At 43.1% G+C, this 20,513-nt stretch overlaps 1 protein-coding gene and 1 pseudogene across 2 annotated transcripts in view; both read left to right on the top strand.

The window, feature by feature from the left end:
- The first annotated feature begins 789 nt into the window (after positions 1-789).
- Positions 790-908, top strand: LOC133504177 (5S ribosomal RNA; annotated as a pseudogene).
- A 4,727-nt stretch (positions 909-5,635) lies between these two features.
- The window catches only part of exoc2 (exocyst complex component 2), a 138,633-nt gene continuing 123,755 nt past the window's right edge, over positions 5,636-20,513 (top strand). For both annotated transcript variants that reach the window (XM_061825769.1, XM_061825767.1), the window contains exon 1: positions 5,636-5,782. The gene's annotated coding sequence lies outside the window, so the exon portion shown is untranslated. The remainder of the gene's footprint in view (positions 5,783-20,513) is intronic.

The following is a 20,513-nucleotide window of genomic DNA, read 5'->3' as shown; positions in this document are numbered from 1 at the left end:
GAGCCTTCATTCTCCCAGCTGGTGCATGATCGCCTGTCTTTGATATTTAAAAAAAGTCTGAGCGCTACTTCCCAACTGAAAAAGATCCACGAACTGCCACGGGATGGATCTGCAACCCATTTATCAACAAACCAGGTGAATCCAGCATGTCTGTGAAAGATGATCAACTGGTAGAGATCACAAATGACAGTGGCTTTAAAAGTGTTTTAGTGTCAGTGACTCTGCTGATGCCCTGGATTAAAGTCTTGTGAGAATACCTGGGGATCGCCACTAAAGCACTGAAAACTCTGTTGCCATTTCTGACATCCTAACTGTATGAAACAGGGTTTTCTCCAGTGACAGCAACCAAAACAAAACAACGTAATAGACTGGACATAAGCACCACACTTACTCTCCAATTACCCCAGATGTGACCATCTCATTGCAGAGAAACAAGCTCAGGGCTGACATTGATATAACGTGATGGGGAGTTAAAATTTTCATGCACTTTATATTAATTATTGTGGCGTATCTGTATCTTATTTTGAAGACATGTCTAACCGTTACTATACCCCACCAGAGACAGAGAGCGTTAGGGCTGTGATCGCCAACACAGGAAGGTGGTTCAAACTGACAAATTTATTTTGGCTGTTGAAAAATAACATTCATGGAGTGTTTAAGTTGAACTGCTGTGTAGGTACATTTAGATAAAAGCGAAAGAAATGCGGTTCTTGTTCATTTATTTTTCCACTTGTATTTTTTATGTTTATTATTTTATTTCATTATTATTATTATTATCATATTGATTGAGCTTATGGCCATGCTACCCTGAGAATACCCGATCTCGTCACATCTCGGAAGCTAAGCGGGTTTAGCCTTGGTTATTACTTGGATGGGAGACCTCCCGGGAATATAAGGTGCTGTAAGCTTCTCTCACCGGCTAAACTGCAGAGGGGTTGTATCAGGAAGGGCATCTGGCATAAAATTGTGCCAAACAAATGTGCATTCAACGGAGATGACAACCTGTGGTGAACCCTAACTGACAAGCAGAAAAGAAAAAGAAGATTATTATTATCATGTTGATTATATTCTATATTCAATATAAATGATATTCAATACAAACAATGTACAAAATACAGATGTATTATGTAGGACTCGATGTTAATATTCCTCTATTTGTCATGATCCTGGATTCCAGCCAGGGCTGGGCGTGGCCGTCTAATCGGAAGGGTCACACCTGCGCCTCATGTCCTCCGATTAGACCCAGTACATATAGGACCCGGGGGACGACAGAGACTCTGCTAGATCGTTGCCTCTCATGCCTCGTTCCCGCACTACCGTACTCCTGACGTCTACCTCCCGTGTGCCGACCAACGCCTGTCTCCCAACCTACCCCGTAAGCCTGCCGTTACTGATCTTACTGCGTGTTTGGACTGACTCCCTGGTAACCGACATTGGAACGAATAAAGGCTTATTCCGCACTGCTTACCTCTCACCTGAGTCGTGCATTTGGGTCCACCCCCGAGTCTCGTCCGTGACAGAACGATCTAGCCAAGAACATGGACCCAGCCGACTCTGAAGCCATTCCCCGTGCGCTGCAAGTGCAGGGCAAACGCCTGGGTGAGCAAGAGGCTGCTCTCCAGGGTATGACTCACCAGATCCAGGAGCTCTGCACCCAGCTGCAACCATGGCTAGCCTCCCAAGACAGCGCGGCCGCTCCTGTGCCTCCCCGTGCCACCATCACTCCGCTCTCTCAACCAGAGCGGTTCTCAGGCGACTCCGGTAACGTCAAGCCCTTCCTGGCGCAGTGCGATCTCCACTTTGAGCTGCAAGCTTCCGCTTTTCCCACGGACCGCTCCCGGATCGCCTTCGTCATTTCCCACATGACAGGGAGGGCGGAGGCATGGGCCACCGCCGAGTGGAGCCGTAACTCGGAGACCTGCCGCTCATGGGCGAGCTTCGTCTGCGCGCTCACCCAGGTGTTCCAGTATGCGGCTCCGGAACGCCAGGCGGCGTCGTCACTCATGACAATTCGCCAGGGGCGTCGTCGCGTGTCCGACTACGCCATCGAGTTCCGGATTCGGGCTGCCGAGAGCCGCTGGAATGAGGAAGCCCTCCATGACGCGTTTTACGAGGGACTGTCCCCACAGATCCGTGGTCACCTCGTGGCCATGGATCTTCCGCCTTCGCTTAACTCCCTCATCGCATTGGCCCTCAAGGTGGACCAGCGCCTCACCGTGCAGAGACAGATGGAGGGCCTGAGGGAGGAGGAGAGGGAGAGTCGCAGTCCGGTTGATTCCGCTTCCCGGCCACCCGTGTTGTCAGCTTCACCGGAAGCCATGCAAGTGGAGGGGCTTGGCAGCTCAGCGGAGGAGCGCTTACGTCGGCGACGAGAAGGACGCTGTTTTTACTGCGGGCGTTTGGGACACTTGATCGCCCGTTGCCCGACTCGACCAGGGCATTCTGACATCAGGATCGCTACTCCGGTGAGTGTGCGGTACACCGCGATGGGGTCAGGGAGGTCCCTCCTTCCCCTCACCTTGGGAACGGACTCCCGTTCATGCTCTGTGACGGCTTTCATAGATTCTGGGTCGGAAGCAAACCTGATAAATCCCCGCGTGGTCGAGGAGCTGGGGGCAGCAACCTTTCCCACGCAACGTTTTCGTCACGCCTATGCCGCCAACGGCAAGTTCCTTTGTCGGGTTACACATCGCACTCAGACGCTATGTATGAGCTTTCCGGACGCTCACTCGGATCGTATTAGCTTTCATGTCTTCGACGCACGTAGTAGCGACATCATCTGGGGCAGCCCGTGGCTCAAAGAACATAATCCGCACATAGATTGGACCACGGGTCAGATCAAGACTTGGGGAGAGGACTGTCTCAGTCGCTGTGTCGCTGTCCGGAGAGACAGGGGTATTCAAGTTGCGCCGGTTCGGCTAACAGAACCTAGTACCGTCCTGGACCTGACCGCAGTGCCCTCCTGCTACCATGACCTACGGGAGGTCTTCTCTGAATCTAAAGCAAAGTCTCTGCCGCCACATCGGTCATACGACTGCGCGATTGAACTCCTGCCAGGCACCTCTCCTCCCAGAGGGAAACTGTTCTCTTTAACCGGACCAGAGCATCAAGCCATGAGGGACTACATCGAGGACTCGCTGGCAGCCGGACTCATTCGCCCCTCATCCTCACCAGCCGGTGCGGGGGTTTTTTTTGTCAAGAAGAAGGACTCCACGCTGCGACCCTGCATCGACTACCGAGGCCTGAACGACATCACAGTCAAGAACAGGTACCCTTTGCCGCTTATCTCTACAGCATTCGAACTCCTCCAGGGAGCCCGGATCTTCACCAAGCTCGACTTGCGCAGCGCTTACCATCTGGTGCGGATTCGGGAAGGGGATGAGTGGAAGACGGCGTTCAACACCCCCACAGGGCACTATGAGTATCTGGTGATGCCCTTCGGACTGACAAACGCTCCGGCCGTCTCTCAGAACTTCATTAACGACGTGCTTCGGGAGTTCCTGAACAGATCTGTCTTTGTTTATCTGGATGATATTCTCATCTTTTCAGCAGACCTAACCTCTCACATTCAACAAGTCAGAGAGGTGCTCCGGCGTCTGCAGCAGCACCAATTATACGTGAATATGGAGAAGCGTGAGTTCCATCGGGCATCCGTGTCCTTCCTGGGCTTCATCCTGGCTGAGGGAGAGATACGGATGGACCCTGGGAAGGTCGACGCGGTGCTGCGGTGGCCTATCCCCACCAACAGGAGGGACGTACAGAGGTTTCTGGGATTTTCCAATTTCTATAGGAAATTCATAAGGAACTTCAGTTCCGTGGCCGCTCCTCTGCATTCGCTCACCTCGCCACATACCCTCTTCGACTGGTCCGGGACCTGCTAGGAGGCCTTCAGCAGGCTCAAGGCAAGTTTCACTACTGCGCCCGTTCTCATTATTCCGGACCCAGATAACCAGTTTGTGGTGGAGGTGGATGCATCGAATTCAGGAATCGGAGCAGTCTTGTCGCAGAGGAGTCCCAGGGATGGAAGGATCCACCTGTGCGCGTTCCTGTCTAGAAAGTTGACCCCGGCAGAGAGGAACTACGACGTGGGAGATAGGGAACTGCTGGCGGTCAAGAGCGCGTTGGAGGAGTGGCGGCACTGGCTGGAGGGCTCGCAAGTACCGTTCGTTGTCTTCACGGACCATAAGAACCTTGAATACCTGAAGTCTGCGAAGAGGTTGAACGCCCGTCAGGCCAGGTGGGCCCTATTTTTCACCCGCTTCCACTTTAAGGTGTGTTTCCGCCCAGGCTCCAAAAACGGCAAGCCGGATGCACTCTCGCGGATCCACGAGGGAGGGCGCACGGATTCAGACGCCGCTACTATCCTGCCAGCGGGGTGCTTCGTGGCCGGTTTCACCTGGGCGATTGAGTCGCGGGTGAAGGAGGCTCTGGGAGAGACACCGTCACCCGCGGATTGTCCGTCGGGCCGCCTGTTCGTCATCCCATCTCTGCGGGGAGACGTCATCAACTGGGCCCATACCAACAAGACGGTCTGCCACCCGGGTATGGCGAAGACACGTTCAGTGGTCGAACAAAGGTTCTGGTGGCCTAACCTCAGCAAGGACGTAAGGGAGTTCGTCAACGCCTGCCCGGTGTGTGCTGCCAATAAGACACGGCCAAGAGGCCAAGATACACCCTGAACTGGCTGCCTGCCTATCGCAGGGTACATAGAGACAAACAGCTGCACTCACAATCACGTCTATAGGGGACAATTTAGAGTGTCCAGTTAATGTTGTCAGTTTTTAATGATGTGGGAGGAAACCGGGGTGCCCAAAGAAAACCCACGCAGGCATGGAGACAATATTCAAACTCCACACAGGTGGGGCCAGATTGAACCCTGATCCTCAGAACTATGACATATGCCAACACTTTACAGCACAGACAAAACACAGACAATACAGTGCGCAAAATCTAACTCTGTATTTTAAGTACTGTATAGGGAGCACAATAATTTCAACCGATCCGTTTGGGAGCATCATTCAGCTTTCAACATGCATTGCAAAACACATTGTGTAAGCAAGCGAGAATTCAGTTTTACACCAAGAAAAATAGCTGAGGATATCAATGTGAATAAAAAAAATAAAAATAAATGAAATAAAGACAACCTTTTAAATTTATAGTTCGACATTTATAATTGGCCTGGATTCATTAGCAATGTATTTATTTCTGTAGTTAAAAGAACACGTTTGTTGACACTTTCATTATAAGTTTGCAAAAACAAATTGTTCTTAACTGTGTTCTGATGGGAATGTAAATGCTATAATCAGAATCTATGAATGAGCCATGCAACTTCAATGCATGTCACTGACCTGACCACAGTGAGTGTGGATGGAATTGAAAGTGTTTTTCCCCCCAATTTATCCCCTTAAATCATTTTCAGTTTTTTTTTCACATCATTGTTTGTCGTTCTTACCTGGAGACAAGTAGAAACATAATAATAATAATAATAATACTATTGTGGATTGTTATATATATAATGGCTTATGAGTGGTAGAAGAAGCAGTATTTTAGTGCCCTGCGACTGATTGGCGACCAGTTCGGTTCGCTCGAACTAAACTGGGATAGGCTCCAGTGATCCGCGACCCTAACCCAGATAATCGGTAAAATCGATAAAGTATGGATTTTTTTCAATTTATTCTGAAATATTTTAAAATTTATTCTGAAATCCTTGCGTGGGAACGGATATCCGAAAGTGAGCTCAGGCTACAGGAAATGGTAGCGACAGCTCCGCGTAGCACACAAAGTAAGTGACTTTTCTCTTGTATAATGTTAAATGACAATGTTATGATCAAACGTTGCATTTGACAGATCGTAATTTCCGTCGTACGAACGAACGTCAAACGAAACATAAATAATAGGTAATTACGTGCTTTCCTCTTTGAAACGAATTAAATCGCTACCTGTAAGTACCCTCCAGAAATATCAACGATGCAGAATCCCCTCTTTTCTGAAACAATGTACCACCAATTTTTTGTGTTTCTAGTTCAAAGATAGATGGAGTGAAGTCATTCGCTTTTTAATGGAAATGAATTCTATTTCATATTGTTAATTAATTTACATACGCTTGCTTTTATTTACCCATCAACCGGGACCATAAGAAAAAATCTATTGTCAACCTCGAGCTGAAAGTATATCATTTAGCCAATTTCAAGATGACAGTTGGTTTAAATGAATATGTGAACGATGTATTTTCTGATGTAGTGTTATGCTCGATACTTTCTGAAATTAATTTTCTTGGCATCACGTCACTGATGTGTAGTTTAACCGAGCCTTTCGAGCAACAATGGTTTTTAAATTCCATCCATCAATCCATCCATTCATGGTTGAGTCGCTTATCTTCACAAATTAAATAATAATTGATGATCATTTCCAGTAATACAATATAGTTTCAGTATAAAATTTATGTAATATGGCGCAGCTGTAAAGCGTTCGCCTCACAGTTCTGAGCAAAGCAAAGCAACTTTATTTGTACAGTGCATTTCATACACAAGGTAACTCAATGTTTTTTTACATGATTTAAGGCATTTGAAAACAAACAGATAAAACATTTTAAACAGGATAAAAATAAAAATGACAAACACCATATTAAAAACGACAAACCTGCAGACAGTGCAAGTAATATGATCAACTCTCTTTTTTTCATGCTTTTTAGACTATATCCACTTTAGTCTAAAAAGCATGAAAAAAAAGAGTTTTCAACCTGGATTTAAAAACATTCACACTTCTGGCAGACCTCACCTCTGTTGGCAATTTATTCCACTTGTATGCAGTATTATAGCTAAATGCTGCTTCACGATGTTTGCTTTGGACTCTGCGCTCCACTATTTGACCCGAGTCAGTCGATCTCAGCGCTTTACTGGGTTTGTATTCCGTAAGCATTTATTTCATGTTTTCAGGACCTAAATCATTTTAGTGATTTATAAACTAGTAGGAGAACTTTAAAATCTATTCTAAAGCTCACTGGAAGCCAGTGGATTGGAGTTATATGCTCTGACCGCTTTGTTTTGGTCAGAATGTGAGCAGCAGCATTCTGAATGAGCTGCAGCTGTTTAATACTCTTGAGGAGTCCAGTCAGAAGACCATTACAGTAGTCAAGTCTACTTGAGATAAAAGGATGGAGGACTTTTCCTAGTCTGCTTCACACATACAAGACTTGACTCTAGATGTGTTCTTCAGATGGTAGAAGGCAGTTTTTGTGATTGATTTGATATGATTGTTGAAAGTCAGGTCGGAATCAATCAGAACACCAAGCTTTCAGACATGGTCTTTGGTTTTTATAGATGGAGTCCAGGTGTTTACTAACAGCAATTGTCTTTTTTTTATTGTCTAAAACAATTGTCTCAGTTTTGTTGTGATTTAGTTGAAGAAAATTTTGGCTCCTCCAGTTATTTATCTTTATTGAGACAGTGGTACAATACCTCAATTGACCCCTGCGTAGAAATTGCGCAATCCGCCTCACTGACCAATCAGAGGCCAGAGATCTACATAAACCACGCCCCCTTTTTGGACCCGTAGTTTTCTCAGACAACGCTGCATGGTCTTCTGTTGGCGTTTTACCGCGTATTTGGGTTCTTTAACAATAGATATGGTTAAGAGGTGTAGTCACGGACTTTATAATAGTGACAACAGGTATCCTGAAAGGCTAGTTGGTGGAGTTCAATTCGTAGCCTTTCCAAAACCGAAGACCCAGTACGAAAAATGTCTTTGATGGATCAAACTTTGTGGAAGACCGCATCATCAACTGAATCCATCTAAAATCAACCGAACAGAAAGACCGAGTACGAAAAATGTCTTTGTTGGATAAAACTTTGTGGAAGACCGCATCATCAACTGAATCCATCTAAAATCAACCGAACAGAAAGACCGAGTACGAAAAATGTCTCTGATGGATCAAACTTTGTGGAAGACCGCATCATCAACTGAATCCATCTAAAATCAACCGAACAGAAAGACCGAGTACGAAAAATGTCTTTGATGGATAAAACTTTGTGGAAGACCGCATGATCAACTGAATCCATCAACCAGAACAGATATGTTTGCACGAAGGTAAGTCCTATATTTGATTTTCAAAACATGTCTCATATAAATGAATTAGCAGTTCTTCGCTTGCATAATATAGCTACGTGTGAATGATTGACACACTTGATCTGTGTTGAGCGATATTTTGCGATGAACTGACTGCACAAACGTGTCCCTTTGTTCGCGGCTACGCGGCTACGGTAAACCGGACTGTGTTAGTACGAAGGTATGCCCTATATTTGATTTTCAATACATGTCTCATATAAATGAATTAGCAGTTCTTCGCTTGCATAATATAGCTACGTGTGAATGATTGTCACACTTGATCTGTGTTGAGCGATATTTTGCGATGATCTGACTGCACAAACGTGTCTCTGTTCGGCGGTGAGCTAAGCTAAACCGAACTAGCAGTCCTAAAAGCCTTCGACGTGCACCGAGACACCAAGACTGAAGGAAGGATGTTTGAGGACACTAAAGTAGTGATTGTCGTACTCTGTCGGGATTTACGTAGGTTCGGCACTAATTCAAGAATAATTATTGAGGGGAGCGCGTGACGTTACACAAAGAAAACGAGAGAAACAACTCGTAAATCAAGCCTCGCCTTCTTTTCCTTCATACGGTGGTTCACAAACAGCTGTACAGATACATATACAGATTCTGCTCAGAAGTGTGATATGTAACACGACAATAGGAAACTGTCAATGACGAATTCGTCTTTGAGTTATAATATATTATGTGGCTTCCCAGTCTTCCTCTGACTCTGGAAAGATCTTGCGCTGATATCAATGGTTTCTCCGTCGATATGCATGTAAATACCATTGAAATACCGCTCGCTGAAATACTTGAAGCCCTGCTTTCTGCTTTTCAATGATATTTCACTGTTAGCTAAGAATGCGAGTGAAAAATCAGCCGGTAAATCGGACAGTTTTGCTCTATTCTTTTCTTGCTGCGCCGATATTTTTGCTAATTGTTTGTCTGACGTCAGCGCACGTGGCGTGACGTCACTTCAGGAGGCGTGGTTAAGTGCCCTGTACGGAGGGGTCAATTGAACTGTCGTCATCTGGAGACACTGCTAAATATAACTGTGTGGCATCTGCATAGTTGTTTCGAACAATTTGACCCAAGGGTAGCATATACAGGCTGAACAGGAGAGGTCCAAGAACTGACCCTTGAGGGACCCCATAGGTCATTGCCATTCGTTGAGACCAAGCACCTCCAATGGTCACAAAGTTGCTCCTTTCCTCTAGGTAGGACCTAAACCATTTAAGGGCCGTTCCATTTAGTCCTACCTATGTTTCCAACCTGTTTAGCAGTATATTGTGATCTACCGTATCGAAAGCCGCGCTGAGATCCAACAAGACCAAAATTGACACCATTCCTGAATCAGTATTCAACCTTATATCATTTAACACTTTGATAAGAGCAGATTCTGTACTCTGAGTTCGGAAACCTGATTGACATTTGTCAATGAATCCATTTAAATTCAAGAAAATTGCAGAGTTGATTAAAAATAATTTTCTCAAGAATCTTAGCTATGAACGGGAGATATGAGATGGGTCTATAGCTCGCTAACATGGAATCGTCCAGTGCTGTTTTTTAGAAGAGGCTTATCAGCAGCTACTTTGAGAGCTTTAGGAAGCTCGTCAGACTGAAGTGGGCAATTGATTATTTGCTGCAAATCAGGTAGCACTGACTTCCCAATAGTTTTGAAAGTCAGATGGTATTGAGTCGAGACAGCTCGTTGATGGTTTCGACTGCTGAAGTTTTCTCTAGTTTTTTGTCAACTATCAAATTCCGACAAGTTAATAGTTTTTTTCTGGGTGGCTCCATATGTGATATCATTCTATGTTTTTGCTGATTTGTGCTGACATTTGACCTGATGGATTTTTTTCACTGAAATAATAGGCAAACTCATTGTCAGCTGTTACGAGTTCTGGAACTATCTGATTGGGGGGCTGGGGGGTTGTAAGATTGTCAACCACAGCAAATAGAGCACGAGTATTGTTGATGTTCTTACTGATGATTTCAGAAGAATGTTGCTGTCTACCTCTAACTCTTGGTTAAAATTACTAAGACACTGTCATAGTCAATTTGGAATTTAGTTTTTCTCCACTTGCGTTCTGCTTTCCTACACTCTGATTTACATCTTTTGACCATCATTCTGGTCCCCCACGGTGTTCTAGGTCGCCTCAGGGTGGTCTTAGTTTTAACAGGAGTGACAGCATTCATGGTATTTGTGCTTTTCGAGGTGAAATTGTCCAAGAGTTCATCAACTGTCTCATCATTCACAGTTTGTGGCACAGCCCCAGTCTCCATACATGTAGTGGCAGTACTCTCATTTATGTACCTTTCCCTAATAGAGATAGAGGTTGCTGAACTTTTGGAAGAATGTTTAATTCAAAAATGGTCAGAAATAGCCATATCTTTAATGTCGATCGATAAAATTTCAACATCTTTAGAGATGAACAGGTTTAAGATGTGACCTTGTGTGTGAGTTGGACTCTTAATATGTTGAGAGAGGTCAAATGTTTCTTGTAATACAGAACGTTCTTTATGTTTTTTCCATGTTGTCAACCTGAATGTTAAAATCCCCTGTTATGACAAAATAATTGGACTCAGTACAAATAACTGACAGCAGTTCTGAAAAATCCTCCTTATATTTTCCATTGTATCTTGGAGATCTATAAATTTTTAAAATGATAACCTTTGGGTCCCCCTTAACTAAAAATCAGATATTCAAAAGAGCTAAAATTGCCCAGTATAATTTCTTTACATTGAAATAATGATTTAAAAATAACAGTAATACCACCACCTATTTTCCCTTTTCGACACTTGTTCATACAATTTAATTCTCCTCGTGTTGCCACATTTAAAATGGTATTGCAGTTACTGTTTCTGTTAACCACATTTCATTTAATAACAAAAAGTCCAGACCATAGGTTGTAATGTCATTGATCAACAATGATTTGTTACCCAGTGACCTGATATTAAAAAGAGCATGTCTCGCAGAGATGGCTGAAGAGAATGGTTTGATAGACTCACATTTTATCCTCACTAAATTGGAAGTTCTAATTTTTTGGTGCCATATCTTTTTGACCAACTTTTTGTCCCTTGTCATTACAAAAAATGCCTGATCTCCATAGGGGTTATTCTGGAAAAGACCCAGTAAATATCAGTCAGATTTACAGATAGTCTTCATCGGTGGAGGAGGGGCCTTTCGCTTAGTGGGTGGTGGTTTCAGGCGAGGGGGGATGGGAGGAAGATCTTGGCATGGTATGGGCTGGACTCCATCGTTGACAACAGTCTTCATCCTATCCATCAGACCCAACATTGCATTCAGGCTGGAAGAGGGGGAGCCAACATCTACTGTGGATTGTATGGTTGTTGTAGTCATAGAGGGGAGATTCTGTGGTATGGATGGCTCCAAGGGGGCAAGAAGAGGTGAGGGAGATTTAAAATGCTGGCACATAATGACTCTGGTTCATTCCCGGCAGTGCCTGTGTGGGTTTTCGCCAGGCACTCCAGTTTCCTCCCACATCCCAAAAACATGCAAAATTAATTGGACATTCTAAATTGCCCCTTGGTGTGATTGTGAATGCGACTGTTGTTTGTCTCCGTGTGCCCTGCGATTGGCTGGCAACCAGTTCACGGTGTACAATGCCTCTTGCGCAATGACAGCTGGGATCGGCTCCAGCATTTCTGCGACCCTTTTGAGGATAAGCAGTTAAGAAAATGGATGGATGGATTTATGTAATGTATTTAAAGTGTCACCGACACATAAGGCATGATTTTTAGTATGTTTTTAATGATAAAAGGCAGCCGGAATGGACCCATCCATTTTTCCACCACACGTCGGGATGTTGTCGTATCTGGATTTTTGTATCTCCCGCCATGAAAATTCTCTCGAGGCATTCGTTTTGGAGAAGAAGCAGGAAGTAATGTTTTTTCCAGATGCCAACACTGGTGGGTTTGTGTGTTTATACCAGTTTTACCGGCGGAAAAGTAGTTTTTTCTTGTGCGTTAGCCAAAAGCCGTCTCATTGTATTGCTGGATATTGCTCAAACACTCGGGAGGAAGGATTCACTCTTAACGTGTTTCCAAAAGACGCAGTTCGTCGTGAAAAATGGATTGCAAAGTTGCAAAGGACGAGAGCTTTGTGGTTCAAAATGACAGGTAGGTGTGTGCTACTATTAGCTTCAGAGCTATTAAAAAAAATTAATATTTGGGGGGGCGATGTAATGTAACAAAAGATCCGCATCATAATAACTTTATAAAGTACATAAGTCAGGGGTGCTAAATATGTCTGCTCGCGGGCCACCGATTTTCATCATCATCATCGCCGCCGACGCGGAGGTGGATTGGGAGGGGAGATGGTTTGTCCGTGTACGGGGAGGAGAAAGAAGTTCTCCCCCCCACCTGCCACCGGTGTCTGGGCATCCCTAATGTAGTTACTTTGCCCGGCATGGGACCTCCTGTGTACGCTACATGCACAAGACTTATAAAAGAGTTAGGAAATCGAACAATTATAGGCCTGTCATTTAGAATATTTCATTGGGTTCCTCGTCCATTTGTCGGAGAGGCTGTTGTTAATTAGAAGTCCGCATATCATCTAAATATGGCTTGAAACAATAGGGTAATATGGCCCCGGTCACTTCACTCGATTGTGAGATGTTCTCTTCTTCGAAAAGAACTTCCGTGTCAGAAGGGGCATCGGAAAAATCTGAAAATCTCTGTTGTTCGTCTCCCATAGCAGGTGGCACAGCATCTTCTCAATGGCGACTGTCCCAGTGTGACATCTGTAAATGACGTTGCAGGCAATATGGCTGCGACTGGGATGTCGATTGAGACTTCCGCAACTTTGCGCAGGAATGACGACTCTCTGCCTATTTTTTTTTCATATAGGCATTGAAGTGAATAATATATGCAGTTTTCATAACAATATGTATTTTAAAATGTATATAGGCATGTTGGTGGCACTTGAATATGATAATGAGTTAAAATAAAATCTCTGTAGAACTCTCAGACAAGTCTGACGCATTTGGCAAAAAACATACCCCAGTATTATGTGGACTACGCAATAGAAAATGAGTTCTAGACCTGACCCACATGCAGTGCTTTACTTGAGATACGCTTTGTTCAGTGAAAAATAAAACATTTCGTAGCATCATCACCTTGAAATTACAGCTAGTACATTAGTGCTACCTGAGTGAATGGCTTTTGAGGGTACGATGGGATCAAGTGGCAAGTAGTGATGCACCAAAGTTTCAGGCCCCCGAAATGTTTGGTCAGAAAATAGCCCGAAAGTCACTTTTCGGACCAAAAGAGTTTAATTATTTTATTTTAATCAAGATTGAAATTCCTGGGATAACATGTCACATACGGTGGGGTAAAACAATTGTGCAAGTTCAACCCACTTAAAAAAATGAAAAAATGAGAGACCTAAAATTTTGTATCATAGCTATACCTCACCTACGAGAAACAAAATGAGAAGAAAAAAAGAAAATCATAGTCTGATTTTCCTTTGTCTTTTTCTTTCGTTCTTTCGTTCTTTCGTTCGTTCGTTCTTTCTTTCTTTCTTTATTTCGTTCGTTCGTTCTTTCTTTTGTTCTTTCTTTCGTTCGTTCTTTTTTTTTCTTTCTTTTTTCTTTTTCTTTCTTTCTTGAAAATTATGGTGAAAAATGAGTATTTGGTCACCTACAAACAAGCAAGATTTCTGGGTCTCAACAGACCTGTAATCTTTTTTTTTTTAAGAGGCTCCTCTGTCCTCCACTCGTTACCTGTATTAATGGAAGCTTTTTGAATTTGTTATCATGACCCACAACCCAAAACATTCACACTGCATACTCCACTATGACCAAGACCAAATAGGACCATGGCCACCAGAAACAAAATTGTAGACCTGCATCATTCTGGGAAGACTGGATCTGCAATAGGTAAGTAGCTTTGTGTAAAGAAATAATCTTTGGGAGCGATTATAAGAAAATGGAAGACATACAAGAGCCCTGATAATTTCCTTCGATCTGGGACTCCCTGCAAGATCTCAACCAGTGGAGTCAGGTGAATGACCTGCAGTATGTTGGGACCAAAGTAATAAAGGCTACCATCAGTTACACACTTTGCCGCCATGGACTCGAACCCTGAAGTGCTAGATGTATCCCTATGCTTAAGCCACTACATGTCCATGCCCATTTGAGGTCTTCTAGAGAGCATTTAGATGATCCAGAAGAGGATTGGGAGAGTGTCATATGGTCGGATGACACCAAATAGAACTTTTTGGTTAAAAACTCAATGGACCTTTCCAACCTGTCAATTACTCGTACATTAATAGCCAATCAGATAGCCACATTGTCTTAACCCCTGGTTTGACACGTTCCTCGCCGTATTGTCCCACAAGCAATGCTGGTTGTCGGTCGCATGCGCTTGGAAATGTTAATGTTACGAAGTAAATGATCCTCAGATGCGCTTGGGGAACGTGCAATTCTGATGAAAAATATCCTGCTAGGTTACAGGGGGCCCGGTTGATTCATTTTCCAAAGCCTAAAACACAGTTGACGAAGTGTCTACGATGGATTAAGGTCTTTATACATTGCAGGAGAACAACTTTCACCTTGTTAGTGTATCACTGGCCTGCTGAATGAAGTGTGTAATGTTTTATGACGAAGAATCGGGTTAGGGATAAGTAAATCCGCTATCTCATACAAGAAAAAATGTCTTATCTGTCCATTTGTATCACATCGGACTTTTAAGACAGAGCACTGGGTTTGATTACGAGCAAAGTCAAATGAATCCACCCACTCACTTATAAAGACTACGATATTACTTGTGATATTTACAAATAAAAAGTACTCACCCTGCTTTACATGGGCAATACTATTCCACTATTTTATCCTGTCGGATTTCAATATAAAGTTTTGAGGCGTCCACACTTTTTTGCATCGATTGCCAACATTTCGCTGCAACACTGACATTGCGTCCTGCTCCGTCCAAAATCTTAATTCCGTCTAGATATCGTTGCGTGAAATAGTTGAGACCTCTCTGTAGAACTCTCAGACAAGTCTGACGCATTTGGCAAAAAACATACCCCAGTATTATCTGGACTACGCAATAGAAAATCGACTTCAAACATGTTCTGTTCAATCACCGTTTTGGAAGCTTGAGAGACATGGCTAAGGGGGCGGAGCTCAAGATTGCCATCGGAAAGGTCCATTTATCGTGAGGAGAAAGAATGCTGAGTTGCATTCAAAAACACCTTACATATTGTGAAGCATGGGGGTCGAAATATCATTGCCTTGGGGCTATTTTTCTTCAAAGGTACCAGGACGACTGAGCCGTGTCAAGTAAAGAATGAATGGGGCCATGTATTTTGAGATTTTGAATTAAAACTTCCATCAGCAAGGGCATTGAAGATGAAATGAATGAGCATGACAGTAATCCTAAATACACTGACTGGGCAACAAAGGAGTGGCTTCGTAAAAAGCATTTCAAGATCCAAAGTTGGCCTAGCCAATCTTCAGAGCTCAACCCTATAAATGATCTTTGGAGGGAGTTGAAAATCTGTTGCCCAGTGAACAGCCCAAAATAACGCTGCTCATGTAGGAATGGGCCAAACTAACAGCATGGAAACAGAAAATGTTTGACCTTGCTCATTGCCAACAAAGGTGAAATAACAAAGCATTCAGTTGAACTTTTGTTTTTGACCAAATACTTATATTCCACCATAATTTGCTAAGAATTATTTAAAAATCAGATGTAATTTTCAGTATTTTTTTTCACTCATTTTGCCTCTCCAAGGTAAGGTATACTTCAAGTATGATTAAAATTACAGCCCTCTCATCTTTTTAACTGGGAGAACTTACACAATTGATGGCTGATTGAATACTTTTTTGCTCCGCTCTACTTGCCACGTGATGAACACTGACAGTTGGTGCTGGTGGATGTCCACACTTTCGACGAAAGAATGATTTACTCTGAACAAGCACTTCCCTACAGAGCATTGCTGACTATCCAGTTGAATCGAATGGTCTCTTTATTACACACAGAATACACTCACAGTTTGATAACATCGACCATTAATGTGAAATAAGCATAAATATTAACTACCATATGTATTAAACTGGTTACTTTAACAAACTAATCAGTGGAGCTTAAGTCACTAATCATCACCCTCCATAACAACAAAGTACACTTTTAGACAAGTGTCGTAATAACAATTGGCAGGCGGAGGATAAGACAAGAAGGACTTTGACAAAATGCTAATTGATAAGCTATCACATGTAATTCCCAAACACCAAAATAAAAGATTGAATGCGACAGTACAATTGTCACATTGGTCTGGCTGAAACCACATTACAGGGAGTTTTTGGGTTACGAACGAGTCCTGTTCCTATGCTGGTAATGTAACTTGAATTTCATTGTAAGTCAAATTTCACCATTAAAGTCAGAATTTACGTAAAAAAACTTGGTATAATAAAACAAATGCATTAGGAAAAAAAAAGGTGCTGTACTTACCAGAACTGCTGAAAAGCGGATAGAGAAGAAGGAGAGTGTGCTTAGCTATTGCGAAGGAATCTGGTCCTCAACCCATAATGTAAGTAGCCTCTCCATCTCGACAAGTATCAAAGAACATTGTTTTGTGGTCCGACATAGCAATGGAACCCTTCACATGCGATAAAATACGGGCTTTGTCTTTAATAATTGTCACCACGGTCGACCGACTGAAGCCTAGCTCTTTACCGATGTTTGTCAGTGTCTCTCCTTTCTCCGATCTTTTTATGTGCTTTGTTTCCTTGGTAATGGATTTTCTTTTCGCTGCAGAAGCATTGCTTGAAGACTCAGCTTTCTTCTTTGGGCTATAATGTTTAAAAAGGAGGGCGTAAAATTAGAAGACAACTCCCTGTGGATGAGCACTATGAACATTAGTTAGAAAATGGCAGACAGGGAACGGGCATTGTAATGTCGACACGTTTTAGGTCAAGACCGTTTTAAGCCGAGGAGTCTCTGTATAGCAGGTCCAGCTGTACAAGGACCAGAAAGAAATTAGTACACCACCTGTGCTACGCCACTTGAGAAAATTAACCCATTATTTAAAAGTAAAATAACTATAGCACTGCGGCTACCAACTGAAAACATTGCTTACACCAGCAGGACCGACTCAGCAGTTCGCGTGCATATACTGTAACTTGCTGAAAGACAGGAAGACCTTGGCTGACTGTCGGGCTTTTTGGTTAGCCACCAAACCGAACCCCTTCTCTGCTTAGTTGATGATCATCATTAATATTTACATTTGGGGTGGTAAAAATTTACTCGACAGGGAGAGAATGCATAAAGTTATTTACAGTAACCTAAGCTTTCAGAATATTATTACATATTTAAAAATCAGGAAAATGTGGGCCGACCAGCAGTGCTTACCATTTGATTGTCAAAACTGAACTGAAGTAGAATAGTTTAATTAAGGAACGTTTCAACTGGATTTGCCTTGGACCATGGCACTGTGCTTATCCAGTGATGGCCGACCCACATTAGCAAATAGCGACAGTATGTGGGATCACTTGCTTGTGCTTTGATTAAGAAGGCAGCTAGCAAGCTAGCTATCCCGCGAGCTGCACTAACCTTCAAATCTTCCTTGCAGTTGTATGTTTCATTTTGGCTACTGTGGGCTGCCCAGGCGTAGACAGACGCACCCTGCCTGCAGTCTTATTTTGACCAATTGATTGAAAGGCTAATGGCTGCTGTGCTCCCCACATGTTAAAGCCGGTGAGCCTGTGAGCATTGCTACCTCCCACCTTGAAGGAGAGTGAACATGTCCCATGTCCTGTCTCCCTCCTATGGCTCTAAATCAGAAATTTGGGTGGCTCTACTTGTTTGTTTTGGAAATATGCAGTGGATTGTTTTTGGAGGCGTTTTCTTAGCACCATGCTCAGTGTCAGGCTACAGCTTTTTTGCAAAGCGGTGCTTTTCTCTCACATCTGACTGCTCCTGGCAGTCATCCTTACCTGGTAGTTCCTCCACTTCGGTTTCAAGATGGAGCCTACCAGTCTGGCTGCCTTTGGTACGTTCTCCCTGGTATTGTTTACGTTTGTTTTTCGGTCGTCTCAGGACTCAAGTATCCAAGGAATGACTTGCTAACCATCAGAGAGTCTTCTCTGGATTTTTTTTTTTTTTTTTTCAACAACACTCTCCAATTTCTGAATGTTTTCCCAGAGTTACTCGTCTGCGCTCTCTTCCAAGTGTTGCGGCAAAAACAGTGCAGAAGCTTGTGACCCGGTAGACAAGTTAATTTTGGAATCGTTCTGGAACTGCAAACCTTTTTACTCACCGCTTGAGTTTGCCTCTTTCATTCTCGTAGGTGTTTAGAATTTGCCTCAAAATGGCATGAACGCAGCACTGCTAACGCTCGCCGAGCAGGTAAGCGAGAAAAAACACCCAGAATCACCCCTCATTATCCATGGATATTTTAACACAGCACCGGGGCACCCCAAGATTGTGTCCTCTCCCCTCTTCTCTTCTTGCTCTATACACACGACTGCACCTCAAGGCACCCGGCTGTCAAACTCCTGAAATTCGTAGATGACACCAGTCTTTGGTTTCATCACAGACTGCGATGAATCTGCGTATCGACAGAAAGTGGCGAGACTGGAGCTTCGATGTGGCAGTATCAGAGTTACGCTTTCTTAGTCATGTGGCGGCATATACAAAGAAAGCAAAACTGGATTGGCTGGCTGTTGGGTTCTGACCTGAAGTCACCATGCCTGGTGGCACAAATGGTGAATTTTAGACAGTGAATCGTACCCGGTTGAATTTCGGACAGCGAATTGTAGCCGGTTGAATTTCAGACAGTAAATCGTGGCCAGTTTAATTGCTAACATTGAAAAGTTACACTGAAATACAGCTACTGAAAATGTGATCACTTTGGATTTCAAATTCAAATCATCTTTTTTCTGTGGCATTTCAAATTCAAATTCTGGTGGCATTAATTTACTTACATAGCTGTACCTTGTTACGGAAAGTAAAGTAAAAACTGCTACCGGAAAGGACCAAAATGGGTTGACGAAACCCTACCCTGTGGCATACTAGCCAATACCAACCATAGTGCCACATCTGACCTGCAGAAGAACTGCAGTACATTTTCAAAACTGAATGTGTGGGTTGCGCTCGACTATTAAGGGAAACTACGGGCAGGAGACCTGCAATGACGTCAGCGTGTTCGCCACACGCGGAACTATAAAGAAGCCTTTACAGTAGTTGTTTTGGGTGTTTGTTAACCAAGCAACTTTGTTTTTAAGCCTGACGATTCAAGTAATGTATTTGAAAATGTGTTTTGAGACACATTTGAAAATTAAACATTTTAAAAAAGTGCGACCACCATCCCTATCTGCCAATCCAGAGCCACTGTCCCGGATGTCCATGCGATGTTGCAGACCAGAACAGCCCCACAACATCCACAGCAGTCACTGTGATTAGCGTCCGCGCGGCGCGCGCCATCGCACTCGCAAATCTGCACAATCAAGTGCGTGTAGAATTTGTTACGAGTAGAAATACATAGACATTATCAGTGCCCATGAAAGCAATCCAGTCAGTGAACCACAGGGACTTTTTTTTTTTTTTTTTTTTTTCCCCACGGAAGCACAAGGTCTCCTGATAGTTTACTTGACTCCGCCCCCCTTCTCTGCTCTTAAAAGGGTACACTCATAATTACAAACACCGTCCACCCACACAGTCTGGCCACTGTAGAACAAAGAGAGACTTGATGCTTATGTTTTGTCTCGATAATAATGGTTAAAAAAAAAAAAATTGCTGTTGCTTTAATAAATGTTGGGGTATGTGAATAATAGAAGAAAAGTAGCGAAACTGGATGAGATTTTCTCTTTTTTGAGTAAAAAAAGGTCTGGTCTGGTCTCAAGCCAAAGTAGAAAGTACAGGATGAGATGGTGTATAATGTTAAAATTCAAACTTGGCACTGCCTGATCGAGGATAAAAGCACAGACAGTGTACAAAAATCTAATTCTGTATTTTATATATAGGAGGCAACATAACATTAAACTTAAAACTGTTTTGGAGTATCATTCAGCTTTCAACATGCATTGCTAAACATATTCTGGGATATAACACAGGTAATGTTTCAGTATCTAACTATATTAAATATGAGATTGTGATTTACTTTGGCTTGATCTAAGTTCTAACATTAGACTAGTCTGTCCATATATCTAATTGTGAATGGTAATTTTCTCCCGTGGTGCCATGTTATTTTGAAGTTGAAAACTTTTCCCCTCTACATGCTTTAAAAAGAGCGAGATCATCTACTGCGAGCTTTCCTCAATCTATTGACAGCACCATAAATCACGCTACATTATAACAATAGATCATGATGAAATAAAATAATTTGATTGCATGAATATTTAGTTTTGAAATTGAATGTCTATTGACATCTTTAAAAATGTCTGTCTCAGTGCAATGTC

Source organism: Syngnathoides biaculeatus, chromosome 7 (genome assembly GCF_019802595.1).
Source record: "Syngnathoides biaculeatus isolate LvHL_M chromosome 7, ASM1980259v1, whole genome shotgun sequence".
NCBI classification, from domain to species: Eukaryota; Metazoa; Chordata; class Actinopteri; order Syngnathiformes; family Syngnathidae; genus Syngnathoides; species Syngnathoides biaculeatus.
This window is presented reverse-complemented; position numbering and strand designations above follow the sequence as displayed.